Raw genomic sequence first — 17,493 nt, 5'->3', positions numbered from 1 at the left:
GGCCCGGGCAATCGCTTTAGGCATCCAGCGGCATTAAAGTTTCACAGTACAGCTGTATAGCTGCTGCTGCCCCGCCAGACATAGCAACTGCACACCGGGAAAGTATTAGTTTGTGCTTTTTATTAATTAATTGCATTAAACAGAACTTCCAGTGTAAGGGACCGACAGCTTCTTCACGCTTGCCTTCACTCCTCTCTCCTTGACACATCTGAACCTGGCTTAGTATTTTTGTGCAGAGCACCAAAGGGTGTTTAATTATAGAGTAGGGGGCCACCAGGGTCTGATTTTAATTGTGTGCATCTGTGTGTGTTTGCGTGTGTCTGCACGTTTGCCTGCAGCTCTATAGGTCGCGGGCATACTTTAAATCAGAACTCCTACAGGCTAAGCTGGAAGACCGGGCTCCCTCAACACATCCACAGAGCCGTGAGAGCCCGAGTTTGATTAATATTTTCGTAATTATCATTATTTAATTCAGCAAAACCACAGCTTCTTCAGTGAAAGCGCGGCCTTTGTCTCTGTGATGCTGAATATCCTGGCTCATTAAGGGCACGCAGAGATCCTGTATATGGTAAATAAGAGGCTGTGTCTTATGCTGCTGCCCCAGGGAGAGTTGGCACCACTCTGAAGGACATCTCCTTCTAAAGAATGGCGCTCTGCTGATGTTTCTCGGCTCAGACCGTAGAGCCGGATCCCCTGCCTCTGGCATCGTCAGGCCCGCTTCCTTTTATGAGGCTCAAACTGAGACAACAGCACAGGCAGATGAGCGCTGTGCACTCGTCATGCCATCAGGCTGCTTCCTTTGTACAGTCGACTGGTGATTGAAACAACATAAGAGAGCAGAATAAGGCCTGTCTCCTCTCGGGTTTTGGCTCCAGTCAGACCATCTACAGACACGAAAGACATATGGAGAAGTTTATAAAAGAGCTTTGTGTACATGCACTGCATTTTATGTCTTTGAAGAGTTCAGCTTCTGTCATTTTGAGAAGCCAAAAAATAATCTTAATAAGGTTAAACTTGAAGCAAACTGGGATGCTGCTGCTTCAGTTCAGCATGTTTGATACAGTAACTACTTGTAAAGTAGAAAAAACCCCCCATTTCTTTCTTAATAATTACATCTTGTATCAATTATGTGTGGTACTAGTCACAATCTAGTTTGTTAAAAAGCTCGCTCCGAGGGATAACTGGTATTTCACATACTGCGGTTTATTAGATCAGCAGTGTTTGATGCTCAGAGCTGGACTGTATGCTGAGTTTTCTCTTTGCTTGAAGCTTTCTCTCTGTTGCTATGTGCTGAAAGGATCAAAATACCCGGTGGCTGGTTAACCTGCATGCTATATATTCATACCCTCGCGTCCCAGGTTGGCCCAAGGAGACGCCCGTCATTCCCCTGCCTGTCCTGCCACTCCCTGGTCTGCCAAGAACGCAGCAAGAAATTTTCTGACAAAGAGCGCTCCTTGCCTAGAGTGTTGTTAACCGCCTGATTCGATCACCTCTTTGACAAAGATAATGCACGTGCAAGCTCCTCTTCTATATCATGCAATTGCGCAAGATCTGTGTAAAAATACTCCTCGTACGGTTTAATCATTTGATGAGGCTGGGTGGCCTCAAGCCAGATGCACTAATGATAATTTTCTGTGAAGTGGTTGTAATAGTCTGGCCCCGGCTTCAGCATCTCCTCCGTTGTTTGCACATGCCACTGGATCAGTTTGTGTGTACTTTGCAGCAATGATAATAATATACCAAGAACTGCAAGGAGGACGGTCTTTATCAGGGTGGCATATTAATGTTTATTTACACCGTGGCTAATAAGATGTGTGCTTCCGCAGTTAGGTGAGACAGAATGATGGTGGGTAATTAAACTGCTTTGCTTTAGATTCATCCATTATCCATACTCAAGCTTGCATACATAATGTAATAATGTTAAATAAGGCCTGTTGCGGCGGTGGGCGAGGTGACCATTCTGAGGTGTTTTCATCCCGCGAGCGTGGCGTAAATCAATACGGTGTGTCACCGCAGTCAAAATGTATAAAGATCCGTGTGATAAATTTTCGGAATTGTCAAATATCTATTCAGCGGTGAGTGAGATACGACCCTTTACATAATGCGGCTTTGCGAGAGCACAAACACACTGACGAGACTCGTTTGTGTTTCAGCGTTTGGCTTTCAACTTTCGAACCTGCTGGAGGTTTGAGACTGACCGAGGGGGTCTCTAATCCATATTGTCATGATGCTTAATCCCATCTGCTGAAGGCAAGTCCTGTCTTTAATGTCCTTGTCAGACTGGCTGCTGGACCCCAAGCACACTTACACACACACACATGCGCGCATACACAAACACAGGCTCACCTTCATGCAAGAGATTGAAATCAGCTAGGCAGACACTCAAGCATGAACCAAATGTCAGCGACAAGCCACAGGGAGAGAACAGGGGCCCATGTTAATTATTACAGAGAGAAATCATACAGTTTCACCTGCAAGACATGCTATCCAGGATATCTGTGGATCATGAAGTCATTTTCTCTTTTTCCCCCCTGTGGTGATACTAAGAGGAGACTCAATCTCAATGAGTAGGTCTTTAAAAAGGAGTGATTAACTCTGTGATGGATGCGCCCCCCCCTCCCCCACACAAAAGAAAAATCTGTTGCTTATCACATTATGAAACTGTGTTGTGTGTACTTCTCTAAAGCGAATGATAATGATATACAGAAAGGTGAACAAGTTGGTGAAACCTGCAGAGTTCTTTTGTTCATCAAAATGTCACGGATTTACAGATATTGTTTGAAGCCAGACTGTGAAGCTCTGCCCTTCTGACAGGAGAAATGCAAAGTTTTGGAAAGGTGTCTACAAATTTCTTCCCTCTGCAGCAGCTCTGCTCTCTCATTTGATTTTGAACGTGGAGCGGAAAAAAAAGAAGAAGAAGAAGGAAAAAAAAAAAAGAACCTGCCTACCTCCTCGTCTTCTGACAACACGCTTCCCATGTGACACTTAACCTTTGGAGATTTCCCATTCTCTCTGATCATTCACTGTTTGGATCATGTTAATTAACCCTAGGGCACAGCAGAGAGTTACAGGCTTTGAAGCAGAAGAAAAACACCAAGAAAGAAGTAAAAGGAGAAGGGATTTTTGTTGTTTTCTGTTTCTTCATGGCGATTAATTTCTATATCCATGTGAAAGTCCTGATGGTGCCAGTGAGAATAATGAGTGGCGTGGGTGTTGGAACGGATGGAACATGGTTTGTCTTTGGGTTTGTGTCCCTGTCACCGTTAGTCCTTGTCCCTGTGAGGAAGTTGGCTGGACCAGCCTGACCTCCCTCAGGTGGCCATGCAAATGGAAATCAGTTCAAAAACAGAACACAGGATGGTTTTCATAGCCTTCAGCTTCCCCCCGAAAAAAAGAAAAGGGGATTTTTGTCTATTTCTTTTTCTTCTTTTTTGGCTCCTGGCATAAATGGTCTTTTCTGTAGTTGCACGAAACACACAAAGCAGGTTTCTTGGTGAAAAGTGCCACTGGTGGCAGGCAGAGCAATATCGCCCGAGCCCAAAGAATATGCTGTGCATGTGAAATTATTTTGTTAACTATTTCGCTCCTTGGTCTCATCTCTTACGTTTGGCAAGGCTCTGTGAAAATCGTGTCTGCACTGTACAGCAAGCGGGATATAACCCCCTGGCCTTGATGTCTTCTGTCAACCAACTGTAGGTACAGCTAAAAATACGCTAAAGTCAGGTGACATACAGTACATATACTCTAGCGTCTTTAACTCTGAAAGACTTTTTTCCTTGTCTCTCAAAAGCAGCCCTTTTTTCAAAGCAGCAATGGGTTGAAATCCACCACTCCAAAAACAGTGGAAATATTCATGAGGAAATCTGCTGGAAAAGACGAGCTGCAGCACAACCAGAGGCTTTATTCTCCAGGTTTTCGGGGCAAATCTGTTCCTGTGCTTCTATCTGACGCTTGTCTAAAGCACATAAAGACAAAGACAGGAAGTATGATTAGCCATGGAGAATAGAAGTGCACGCTTCCCTCCAGGATAAGTCTTGAGGTGGGACTGATCAAAGCTATGCCCAGAGACAGAAGGAGACTGAACCAGCACTTTTTCAGTGGCTATCTCTGCCTCAAGACTGGGGAAGAGGGGTGGGGGCTGTTCTATACATATTTTGCTTTTAACGTTTTTGCCGGAAAAGTTGCAGAACAATAGGCTGAACGTGACTGTTAAATGTTTTATTGTAACTCTGCAAACTACAACTGTAAATATAGTTGTTTCTGGAACGAGCATAAACAAGGTGCTGGCAGTAAGACTAGAGAAAAAGATGATGATATTTTTAAAAATTCAGTTTTGAGCATATCCATGTGTAAGAGCAGTATTTAGTAACAGAAAATCTAAAGATGAACACCTCTCTGGATTGTATTTATTTTAGTTTATTGTATTGTTTTTTGTAAATAATATGAAGCCTGGCTTTTTTACCCCTCGCCCTTTCTCTACAGTTGATGGCTTCAGTATACTCAGGTTATTATAATGTGCCCTTTTTAAACCCGTGGTCTTTTGTATTTCAAAGGTGCAGTCTCGCACATTTTATGATTTCCACATCATGGGCCCTAGTTACCTCCACTGCCTAATACAGACTAAGAAATCATATTCCAGCTTTTACCCCTTTTTAGTTGAGGAGAAAAAGAGATGCAGGTATATTCAGCTGGCCTGAGGGTTCGAGACTGGAAGTACAAGGCGGCTCTGGCTTGTCATGGACAGAGTGTGATGAGATGCCTTCATTATAGCTGGTTTTTAAGGAGAGCTGATCTTTGTGAGTCTGCTTATATCAAAGGAATGGCTTTGATACCCCGGCCTCAAACACTTAGAGCTGTTGTAATGACAGCCGTCTGCTGCTTTGGTTTTTCATTGTTTTTCTCCACTATCATCATCAATATTTGATTTGTCTTCATGCAAAGCCTACACGTTCCTTTATGCAACCTTATGCATGCGCACACTGAGTCCCGTCTGTTTATTTTCACATGCTATAAGTGGGATCTCTTTGTAACGTGCAGATGACTGGAAAAGTCCTTAAAATCCTTTATTTCCCCAAATGTGATTATTTTTGTTAATTTACAAACTGAAGGTTCACATTCCTCCAGCAGAGCTTAAGCACAGAACTTACACTGTTTATTAAAATATTGTTAACATTTTGGCGATGGCGTAGTCATGAAAGCACAAATTTGAATATCTGCCTCGGCCTGTAAGCCTCTAAACTAGGAGACTAAATATATACTTACATTTTATTTCAAAGAGAAAAAAATCCTTTCTGGCAAAAAAGACTGGCTATGAAGAACTTTACTCAAGGACAGGAAGCACATCATTAAAATGGGGAGAAATATTAAAAAGGGGGAGATATGAAAGCGTGAAGATCTGCTCGCCTTTGGCTACTCTGACTTGCTTCAAAAACATCTTGAGATCTTTCCCTCCCTCAGACCTGCACTCTCCCTCGTTATTTGACTTTATTTGCTGGCTCCACACTGATTTGAGTTGTGGAGCTTTCCTCTAAATAATCAATCACATAGCACGCACCATAAAAGCAGAGGATCCCTACGAGGAGGCTCTTTTGCAGTATTCAGCATAAATGCAAGACCGAAAAAGTGAAGGGCACAAGTGATGTGGTCCCTTCATGTCTACTTGACACCTCAGATTTCATCAAAGTCCTCGGGTGTATGTGTCCTCGTCCTCAGACTGTGGCCCAGTTAGTCTAATTAGAATACACAGAAATGTGAATGCTGAAGGAGCCACCTCTCTAAAACTGTAGGTATGGAGGTAATTACCTGTTTTTGTGCTCGGCCCTCTGCCTGTCTTTTCTCTCTCATCATCTATGACAGGGCACAGTGCTGTCACTTCGGACCAAAAGATGAGGGGACATTATCACATTACTCCTGCTCCCTCATGGATAATGGAACAAGGTTTGCATTTGAATGATAAACAAAATGACTTGGAGACACTGGGAAGATCACTCACACCTGCCCCTCCCTGCTTCTGCTGAGTATTATGCAAAACAAGGGGTGAGGTTTTTTTTTTTTTTTTGAGTCCCGTGAACTCATCCCTGTATCTCCCAGGCATGTTGGACAATTATGAGTCAGTAGAAGTAACGGCACCTTGCTAATGTTATGCAGTGTTTGTGTTCACCGTCCTTTTATCAGAGCACAGCTGCTTTCATTTGCAAAGTTCTTCACCAGATTCCTTATTCCTGAGATTAGCATAGACATGCAACCGAGGCCCTTAATCAGAAAAAATACAAAATAAAACAAAGCATGATGGCTTCAAAGTGTCCATAGGGCGATAAATAATTCTGGACCTTGTCGAAACGATCAGATCAAATAAGATAAAATGACATTCTGAAGCGCCACAGCGTACAAAGCAAATATATTTTCATTTGCGAGGAAAAGAATATTCAGCAGCACATAGCTGCATCGCTGTTTATTTTCATTTAGGAAGACTTTCAATTCAAAACAAACTAAAGTTATTTTAAGTTTATTTTGTTGCCAATAAACACCTGGAGGGAATGTTCCTCTGCAGTGACGCTCTGACGAAAAAAGGTATTTCAAGTCTCCTGAAATCTGCAGCAGCGATGCTGCTCACATAACACTGCCATGCTTGAAGAGTGCCTCCTTAGAACTGAGTCTAAAAAGAGAGCATTGAATATATATTGGTTAACATCCTTTAAAGGCAGCTACAATTAATGTGTGAAGCTGTGCTTGGATCCTTTGTGCCTTACACCTGCCAATCACCATGTTTGTAGAGCTAGATCACAGTCTTGTTTTTCCTACTGTATGCAGCTATGTATTTATTTCCACTGGTGTGAAAAGATTATATTTACCGGCGTTTTGAAGATGAGGCGTTTCTGCACACGCTGCGCAAAGACTTGCAAATTGCAAAAAGAAGAAAATCAGGAGAAAACGGCACATGCAGGGCTGGAAAAGCAAACTGTGTGGCGTGCGTGTACTGAAAGTCAGAGCTGGCAAAGTATTCGCTTTCATAAATCTGGTGATTGTGTTCCCACTGCAGCTTTATCATGTCTCCCTATCTGACAAGAGTGGAAACTGACTTAGCACTGCTCCTTTGAACAGATTCTCGCTGTCACCTGAAACCAAAAGGTGAAGCTTTTAGCAAGCAAATAAATCGGAGGAAGAGACTAAATCTTACCAGCTGGGATTCGCTATAATCACACCTAAAGTGCCTGGTCTAATCGACTTTCAGCATCTGTTTACTCTGCATGTCTAAAAAAAAAAAAAAAGAAAAAAAAAGCCTGTGGTGTCTGGCTTGTTCTACAGGGAGTCAATGCGGTTCAGGCTTCACAGTTCTCCAGTGGTTATTGCATCGAGAGAGGTGCCAATCCAGTCATCTCACCACCTATCCGAGACAGAGCCCAGAAGGCACGGGAAGGCAGGAGTCCCTGGTTAGGACAAGCTGCTTCTTGTATCAATGTTGACCAGCCACACTCCTCGTGGCTCCTGCACATCTGCATCTGGGAGCTTGTCTAATCCCTCTTCTTTGTCATCTCAGGTCAGTAGATGTACTAAATTTCCACCCTGAGAATTATGACAAGGGAAATAAGCTATGTGAAGAGGAAATACACTGAGCTTGTGGATTTAAAAAAAAAAATCACCTGCATTAATCCACAGACAAATTAAAGTCCAAGTCCAATTTGTCAAGATCATCCCAGCTCGATATTATCTAAGGTGACACAATTTTATTTATTTCCAGCTGGCATCAGGGCGGTGAGGATTAAAAAGATAAAACATAGGCTTTTATGTATGGGCCACTTTGCTAATGAGATGGATTAAAATGTGCTCTGTGAAGGGAATTAATTTGCAACTGAATGGCAGTTAGTAGGCAAATGTGTATAGCGCATGACACAAACCCCTGAGGGTATTCCATGGTTAGTTTGGTACAATTTAGAAATTACACAACTCGTTTACTAAATAACGGGCTCGTTTTTCCCTGAACTGCATTCTTTAGCGCCTCACTGTCACACTTGACTTTCAGATGTGTTGAAAATAGGTTAGTCTATTCCAGTGAATGAAGCCTCCTGGTAGTACCACTCACTGCAGTAATAGATAGCCATTTATAATTCATGAGATGGCTAGTCCCCCAAGTTAATTTTGCCCAAGGCACTGTTTACTTCTGCTTTGTACTTTGTTTAAAGTCAGTTGTTGACAACTCTTGTACATGTCAAACTATCACCGCTAATAATTGCTTAAGGAGATAGAACTTTTGCAAATGTTGGTTCCACCAGAGGTATATTCGCCTCACCCTATGCAGAACTTCTTTAGATGAATTTTTGATTCATCTCCTTCTCGCTCTTGACAAAAAAAGAAAAAAAAAAGATGGAAAAAAATCCTCTGTAATTCAAAGCAATAGCTGTAAGAGAAATTATAAAAAAGAATAATGTAGTATGCTCTTCATAACATCCTAGTTTTCATGTGAAATAGGAAATGTCTCTCTTATGCTCCCTCTCCTCTCCCACCACCCCCGCCTCTTTCTTACTGTCTTCCACTTTCTTGTTTTTTTGCATATTGACCAAAGACGGACTTGCGCTGCTAGATGATGATTGTCACACGCTGAGGATTGACAGAATCTATTGTAGGCGAGTAACGGCCTTGGGCACTACCTCTGTGGGTCATCCCTGTTCGTCTCTCTCTGCGCTGATAGCGGCATTCTCTCAATCCAGGCAGTCGCTTGATTAGTGCCAATTATCCGGGCTGTCACTTTCCCTGGTGAGAGTGGCCCAGGATGCTCCCCGTCCCCCACACTTCCCGTCTAGAGCGGACGTGCACTAAAAGTCTGCGCTCGTAGCTGTAGGCTGTGGGAATGATTTTGAATGCAGAGATGGGTGGGGTGGGGGATAAAAGAAATGAGGGAAGCAAGTTCTGAGTTTGACAGTGTGATAGCATTGACTTCCGAGACAGTTACAAGGGGAGTGTCATTTTCTCCCGCAAAGATGTCTCCCCAGGGCTCCACCATCTTCCATCAGTCAGTCAGTCACCAGCTTAATATTCAACTGTACACTGTCTACAGGACCCAACTGGGTTACATTCACTAAGGTATACAAAATTCACTTGTAAGTCTGTTGGTTTTAGTCGAAACCAGAGGTACCAACTTTAATACAAGTGCGGTAAAATAGTATTAACAATAACAGCAGTTTGTCTAGAGCGTAATTCATGTGACCGAAGAATCACTGCAATCTGAAGAATGAATGCCATAAATGTGCGACGCTAGAATCAACCAGTCCAAATACATGTGAACAACTGGAGCAAACACACCAAACAAAGACAGGGCGGAGAGTGTAAAAAAATTCAGAACATGGTAATAATTTTGATCAAAAAATGTTGTAGACAACAAAAAGCAACCTACATTTTTACGTATAAAAAAAGCTATGCATCATCTGTTCCTGAATGTATCTATTTAATTAGAAAAAGTCAGATTAGGCTCATTGTCACGCCACCTGGTTTAGACCAAGTCTTTCTGCAGTCACTTCTTGGCTGCGCTGCACTGTTTTTTCCTGGTTCCACACAACACAATCACAGTATTTTCAAGCCACTCTTTAAACAGTGCTGCTGTGTATTTACTGATCTATTTCTTGCCTCTTTCATGTTGTTACTGTGTCTCTTGTAACTTCTCAGCATTCAGCAGCAGAGAAGTGAGACGCAGAGCTGCTTTAAACAGCAGAGGTTATCCTCAGTATGGATGTCTGCAGGGGGAGTAAACACCACTGGAGTGCGAGTGAATATTTTGTATGAGAGAGGGTATTAATTATTCATGCCAGCTTCATTGTGTATGATGATGTGTCAGGATGTTTGCCAATAAACAACAATATTCCTTGTAGGATTGATCCAATATGAAAAGTTGTTGAGCTAGTTCCTCTCGGTGTGAAAAAGTCTGACGAATGCAGTATGTGTGAGAGGTGGCACTGGTACTTATTTATGGAAATATCAATATTGTATCATAATGCGTATCCTCTCCGCTTAGTATAAACAATACAATCAAAAGGGGGTACTTTAAATCTGGACTGTGAGAATAGCATTCATATGACGATTAAGGGAAATGTGAAACCACTGAATACAAAGCTGTGTAATCAAATCGATCTGAAGCAGGAAAGTAAACTGGGTCAGTGCGGTGCTGGGATTTTTGGGATTGGCAGAAAAGTACACATAGAAGACAACAGCAAAAAATAAAAACCCTGCACCTTCTTTTAAAGTGTTTATTCTGCTCACAAGAATGCTCTAACAAAGTGCGGCACGCCCCGCTGATCCGGCTCGTCATTGGCTCTTAGCGCAGGGCGATGAGCCCGGCGTGTCTGTGGGGGGATTTTTGCTCCCTTTCATGGTTCGAGTGCCCCGCCACCATCTCCCTGTGACGCCCCGGGGAATACATCACCACACGGGCAGGACAGCAGGCCAGCACGGGCATTATAATTGCCATCTCCTCCTAGTGCACATTGTGCACTGCGGAGCACGGTGATTAAATCAAAAAAAACTCCTCTGCACCCCAGCTCCTTACCTCGCAGGCAAAACAGCAGGCTCCTCTGGGATGGGGTCATCATGGCCCCCTCTGTGTTCTCTGATCTTTGCAAAAAGGGGGGGCTAGTGCACACTGTTCACTATTATGTACTAAAGGAAACACAAGGAACCTAATGACTGTTCAAATTAAGACTCATCTACAGTTTTTTCTCATCCAAAACAATCTCACTCACAACTCAAATGTTGGATAAATATTTGAACTGGTGAATACTAAGCAGCTGAGAAAGGACAATGAATGTGCTAACGCCATCCTCCTGAATGACTAAACTCTTTTGATTACCACTATCACTTGTGTTGGATGCTTCCTTTTTCATTCGTGATTTAACTCAGCCAGGAAGAGCACACCTTCGATCATCGGCATCCTGATTTACATATGCCTGCGATCATTAAAATACAGATAATTCACCTGAAGCCATAAAGAAAATTAGACCGGGGTTTTATACAGAGTTATCGTCCTTGGACAACCTGCGCACACACACACCAAACAGACCATTATCACTTGGGTTAATGGCTTTGTTAATTTGAAGACATTAACAACTGCTCGGCTGTCCCCAATGAATGTGTCATACAAGGCAGGCCTTGTATTGTTAAATGGGTTGCTAAGTAGATTGATTCCTTAGCTGCAAAACACAGCAGTGATGTAGGCAAACAGGTTAATTAAACATTTACACACAAACGCTCAACAATCTATTGTACTCCTCTAATTTATGGCATCAATATGCACTTTCATCAGGATTTCTTTCTTTCTTTTTTTTTTTTGAGGGAGGCATATGTTTGCTCGCTCCGTTCTAACTGGCACCACGCCAGTCTTACTGCACTGCTGTTTTTGAGGAGCAACTGGGACTATCGAGCTCTCCGCAGTCACCCATAACAGGGACGCAGCAGTCCCTCCGCTGCGCAGGGAGACAGTCAGATACAGATTCAAACACCTGCACCCACACCTCCACCTACGCTCCTTTTCATCTCCTGCACCAAAACGCAGTCAGAGGAAGCAGAGCCACTGATTCCTAATCAGCTTCGTCTCCACTTCCTCCACCTCTCAGCTCTCTTTGGCACACACACAAATCGGAGTGTACACATTTGCACACAGGAATATACACACACCCAGTCCACCACAGAGACTTCTGCAGAAGAAGAAGTGAAGCGCCACACCTCTTTCGAGAGAAATTTTGCTTTTTCCCCCCCCTTCTCATTCGGAAAACTCTTGGGGGTCACGAGGACGGAAAAAGTTCTTGCTTTTTGTTATTTTCGAAGAATTTCTACAATTGTGAGAGCAAAGTGGGATTTGGGCCAGAGGCGTAAGATAGTTTCCATCTTTCATGTATCCTCTGCTGACAGAAAGGGAGCTGACAGGAAGGCAACAAGGGAACAATCAATCACCTTTCTTTTCAACTTTCCTTTTTGCCCACGTACGTGTTGGTTAATTTCTTAACACGGGGATATATATAAAAAAAGAGAGGCTTTTCTGCTTTTCTTTAGTGGTTGTCTAAGTGATGGAGCACAACACTCCTGCAGTGTAACAACTGTGAGCTATGATGAATTCCAACGATCACTTCATATGCCAGGCCTCATTAGCTACGGATGTGTTTGCTTACAGCTTCGCCTAAATACCTCAAGTACTAGATGCATGTTGTTTTTCTTTCCCCTTTTAAGTTCTCACCCTCTCTTATTCACACATGCAAACACACAAACACACACACACACACACACATGCACAGCCTGGAAAAGCCTTTAATACACTTGCCAACCACGGGCCCTGGGTAAGATTCCTTGAGGGCGATGTGTATCCACAACAGTGTCTCTCCCTCAGACATGTGGCATGGGTAAACAACACGGTTAAGCCTAAAACAATGTGTGTCCCTGATGACTGCAATTATTTATGAAATCAAACACAATTCAGCTCTCCGCCATGTGGGACAGCTCTCTACATCACTCAACAAATCTCCACTCTTTACTGCTCGTGATCTTATAATGCAATCCCGGCGATTACTACAAGTGTCAAACTCTTGTTATCATCGAAAAGGCATTAATCAATATGCTGATCTCTGACCTGCACTGAAAAAAACCTCCCATTTTATCCATGTCACATGTACCTTCACTGCCTCCCCACCCCACCCAAACCAAGTGAAACATGTGTAAACCATGCAACCTTCGGGCTACATTTCCTCAGGCTGTCTTTGTGGATTATAACAAGGCGATGGCTAAATTATTCAACTTTTAGTTTCTCATGACTGGATGAACAGTGCAGTGGGAGAAATGCCAGTGTCAAGACAGTATGCAAGCTCTCGGGACATTAGCCTCCAGTCAGCAGCTGCTGCAGATGGTATGCTCACTTTGTCATCCACTTTCTCAGCATTGCTTGTGAAGAGCAATTAACTAACAGCGCAGACACAGACAGACAAGTTCATTTTGTTTTCAAAAGGAAAATTAGAGAGGTGGACCGAGGGAAGAGGCCATTCATCACATAGGCGCCTCTTTATCTCTCACATGCTTTGGACTTTAAAGGGTTTCAGGATTTTAATCAAACAGCCGTCTCTCTGCACTTTTAACATAGCCAGTGCTGACAAGCAGCGATCACCCAGGAAATTTCCTCAGTCTTAAGGTCACTGACCTTTGTCTTATCAGTGTTACCAAAGGTAAAAATGTGTGTACACATGCACTTCACTTGTCCAATAGAAGATGTCTAGATGGGTTTTTTTTTTTAACATTTTGGTCAAATGCAAGAAAGAGCTTGACTTGTATGAAATGCAATGTACTGAGCTCCACCTTGGTAATAAACTTTATAGATTAAGGTTAAAGAATTAAGAAATATAGGTTTTTTTTAAAAAGTGCAACATGTAAAGTACATGGCAGGATTTGCAGATGATGATGCTCTAGGCAAAGCCAAGGGTCTGCCGTGCAGGTCAGAGGTGTTAGCCTGGTGGCCTTGCAAAACTAACTTTCACATTTTCTAACATTGCACATTGTTTATGGTGTGTGATCATTTTTAAGACCCCATAAAATATACAAAAATAAGAATTTGCATATTATTATTAATATTATTATAAGCATTGCTATTTTACCTCAAAATTATTCTGCAAAAGTATCAACTGTTAGTGCAACATTGTGCAAAATTCTGCAGATCGGCACCGTAAAGACATACCCTACATTTTCAGCGCGTAGATTCTAACCTCATAAATCACAGGCAGAAGATAAATATGTGAGGGCAACTAAATTAAATGGTACTTAGCCTTGTGAAATGCTCTGTAATAGATCTAAAGAGGAGGTTTAGAGAAACAAGAAGGTATGCGTCCCCCTTTCTCCAGCCAGCGGTTGTAACCCTCACTGAGCTCCCTTAACACAGAAGAAACCAAAGATCATAACAAGACCTACTAGAAACATATCTCATTAGCTGCCTGCATACCTCTCCCATCATCTCCTAGCACCCTCCTTGGGAATATAGAAAGGGGGCTTTGCCTGCTCTGTCCCCAAGCTCTTGTCAAAATCTTCTTAATTGTGATTAATTGCATGGCCATAATGATTTCCTTTACTAAGTACAAATAATACAACAATGATAACAATATAAGCGGCAGAATGCTTTCACTAAACGCTGCCGCGTTCGTCAATGCAGGTGTGTTTTCTGCAAAAAATAAAGTTGTTGTTGAGAATATATTGCGTGACAAAAAAGAACAATGTTTTTCATATTTCCACAACAACTTGAAAAAAGCACCGCTTTGCAAAGAATGCCCTAGCTCCGGGCTCCTCTGCATATTGGAGGTTTTCCCTCTGTGGACTCAGTTGTTATGGATGCTGTTTATGGTGCTGCTATGACAAGTGTGAAGGGCAGGCATAGTGAAAGATGTATCGCTCGCTTATCTGCTCAGTGTCTGAATATGTTATAGGATTGTAAATGACCCCGCTATCATGACACGAGTGTCACAACAAGCGCCCCCTCCTCCTCCTCCTCCTTCCCTTTTTTAATTTTAATTCATTTTTATTTTTTTAGATTTGACTCTTCTGTGATAAGTTTTTGACAAGACGTGACAAACGCTGTTTGGGAGCCTAAACGTCTGTAAACTCATTGAATTTGCATGCTGTGCTTGTGTTGGTAGGTTGTTATAAAACACTTCACATGAGATCAAATTATTATTTCTTTTTTTTCTCTTTTTTTCCTTCTTGTTTTGCCAAAAATTCCCATTCGTGACAGAAGTTTTTCTTGAGTTTGCGGAAAGTCGTCGAACGAAAACAGCCAACTGTGAGCAAAGTAGCGGGAATGAGTGACAAGAGGCAGACTAATGATAAGGTTTATAAGTTTTGATAGTTTTTACGGCCTGCGAGTGGAGCTGAGGCACATCACTGAGATGTGCTCTTGAGCTGCACAGAGAACAATGTGCCTTTGAGACACTCTCACTGCACAGAAGCAGCCTCGTCCTTCCGCCTCTTGCTGCATATGCTTTATAGCTGACAATAAACCATTTTAGTGCAAAATAAATTGGGATCGTATTGAAATGCTGGCGCTATATATGTCATCGAAGACATACAGTTATTTTTTAGCAAAGCTGGAGAATAGTTTATCATCATGTGAGTGCTGCGATGGGTCTGTTCCACATCATTGGCTTCTCTTGCTTAGTTAGATTGTGAAGGTCAGAGTTCTCAAGCCTTTTATGGCTGTTTAACTTCGGAGAATTATCACATGGGCAGGATTTGGCTGATATATGCTGCACAGTCCTACCTCAGCATAGTGTCATATACATCCTGCATTTTAAGTTAAAAGATCTACATTATTTGGGCCATATCGTCCGGGGGAAATGGATAGAGGCCTGACCTCACACTGAAACATTTGCATAGATGTCTTTATTTGACAAAAGAGATTTAAAAATGATACATAAAAATCTGGTATCCCACAAATGGTCATGCCTTAGCATGTGTGTGCTCTCATTTCACAGTGCAAAACAAGAATCAGTCATCTAATTTAGCTGTAAGTGTAACCAATTGCTTGAATTGCTTTGAAGGGCAATTAACTGTTTACCACTGCAAATATATTTTATAGTTGTTTAAGTCTGTGCATCACATTCACGTTGATTTTAAAGCAGCATTAACATTCAAATCATCTGCCTAGCCCGTCCGCAGCCGGTGTTAAAAGAACATCTTTGTCGACATTTCCTAATTCAAAACTTAGATTAACAAGAGCTCTGGAAAAACATATTTGAATACTGACATTTTGCGGTTACATCTGTTTGGCTTTAATTGCTGTGTTGAGTTTTAAAACTTTGCAAACATAATTAACGCCCCGGCAAATGAGAAGAGCATTAGCACACAGCACAATCACAAAATTACCATAAAGAAAAAAAAAAAAGATTTTTAAGGTTTCCTAAATGAAAGCTTGAAAGGAGAAGCCTTCTCGCCCTGAAACACCAAGGTGACATTTTATTTCCAACTGTTAATTGATGTTCTGCTGATTAAAGCACATTTTATGCAGAAGACCAGAGGGCTCTATTTCTGGAAGCTATCAGTTCGCAGGCATGGATTGCAACAGAGTTACAAGGCTGAGCTGAACCTCATATCTTTTTTTATTTTCCAATTGCATCATGGATCCAGTTTCTTCTGGGAAAGCTGCAGATAAAAGTGCAGATTAAAAGGACAAGAAAGTATAATTAGTGTTTGGAATAAATCCTGCATTGTATGAAAAGCGATACTAATACTGTCATTCTTACAAAAGAGTGACAGTATTAGTATCTCTACAAAGACCTGTATTTGTATTATATCGTGCTCTGTTGTACAGCACTGTGTATTCGTGGTATTTTTTATAGTCCGGATGCTATTGTATTGTAAAACTGATGATATTATTTCACTTACAAACAGCCTGTGTCATTAATCAGCGCCCAATATTTGTTAGAGCAAAGCAGACTAATAATTCAAAACTGCAGCTTATTTATGGAAGTGAACAATTGATAAAATGCCAGGAAGACTGTAATCTTTTAAAGCACTTCTTACAAAAACCTCTTTGTCAGAATAATCAACACAATCTGCATAATTTACATTACTTACTTAGATACATGAGCGAGCCCGAGCTTAGAGTAAAGAAGTTTGTTTTCTCGTGTTTGTGCCTATTAGCCACAAATTAATTAATCTACCATCCAAAACCCAATTAAGCCACAAGCTATATTAATACATCGCCCATTACACAGCGTGCAGAGGAAGTACTGAAGAAGCGCTATTATTTTCACAAACATAATCACATTTTGCTGCAGCAGTGGCGCCCACTGTTTTGTAATGTATTCAGAAGCCAGCGAGAGCTGCTCGGGTAGAGGAGACAGACCTGAGCAGGGAGATGGATTTTAGGTCCAAGAGACTGATTTATTTTCTGCCACTAGGGGGAGAGGTGCTCCTCGCAGGCCTCACAAGGGAGAGCAATAATATCCAGCAATAAAGTACTGATGAGGCAGCTCAGTGAATACTTATGAAGAGTCCTGAATTAGAGTCACTCTCACAACCTTGGTCATCGTATTCAAAATGCCCTCGGTCTGGTTTATAGCCCATGTATAACGACACATCCCAAAAGCACCAATCATATAATTACCAGTGTCTCAAACTTGAGCATTCATTCAGCGTGGGTTCCTTCAGCCTCTTTTAGACCCCCTCTATCCATCAATGATGTGAAAAACTCCAGCTCCTCCATTTAATATTGTTTGTTTTGTTGTTTGTCAACACAACAGAGGAGATGGGGTTTTCTAAAGCTCGGTGTTAAAGAGGCACCCCGAAGAAGAATACACACAGGGTTGCCATGGAGCCCATTGATGTGCAAATGTTTTCATTTAAATATTTTTAAGAGGATCAGCTCAGATTACGCCAAAGTTTGACAGAGATAATTCGATGGCTTGTGTAGCAGCTTTGTTTGTGGAGACCATCATTCAAGGCACGTCAGACCACCTTCACAAACCACATAGCCTTTTTAATGAA

The sequence above is a fragment of the Oreochromis niloticus genome, linkage group LG7 (genome assembly GCF_001858045.2).
Source record: "Oreochromis niloticus isolate F11D_XX linkage group LG7, O_niloticus_UMD_NMBU, whole genome shotgun sequence".
NCBI lineage: Eukaryota > Metazoa > Chordata > Actinopteri > Cichliformes > Cichlidae > Oreochromis > Oreochromis niloticus.
The sequence above is the reverse complement of the archived record's forward strand: the minus strand, read 5'-3'. Positions refer to the sequence as shown.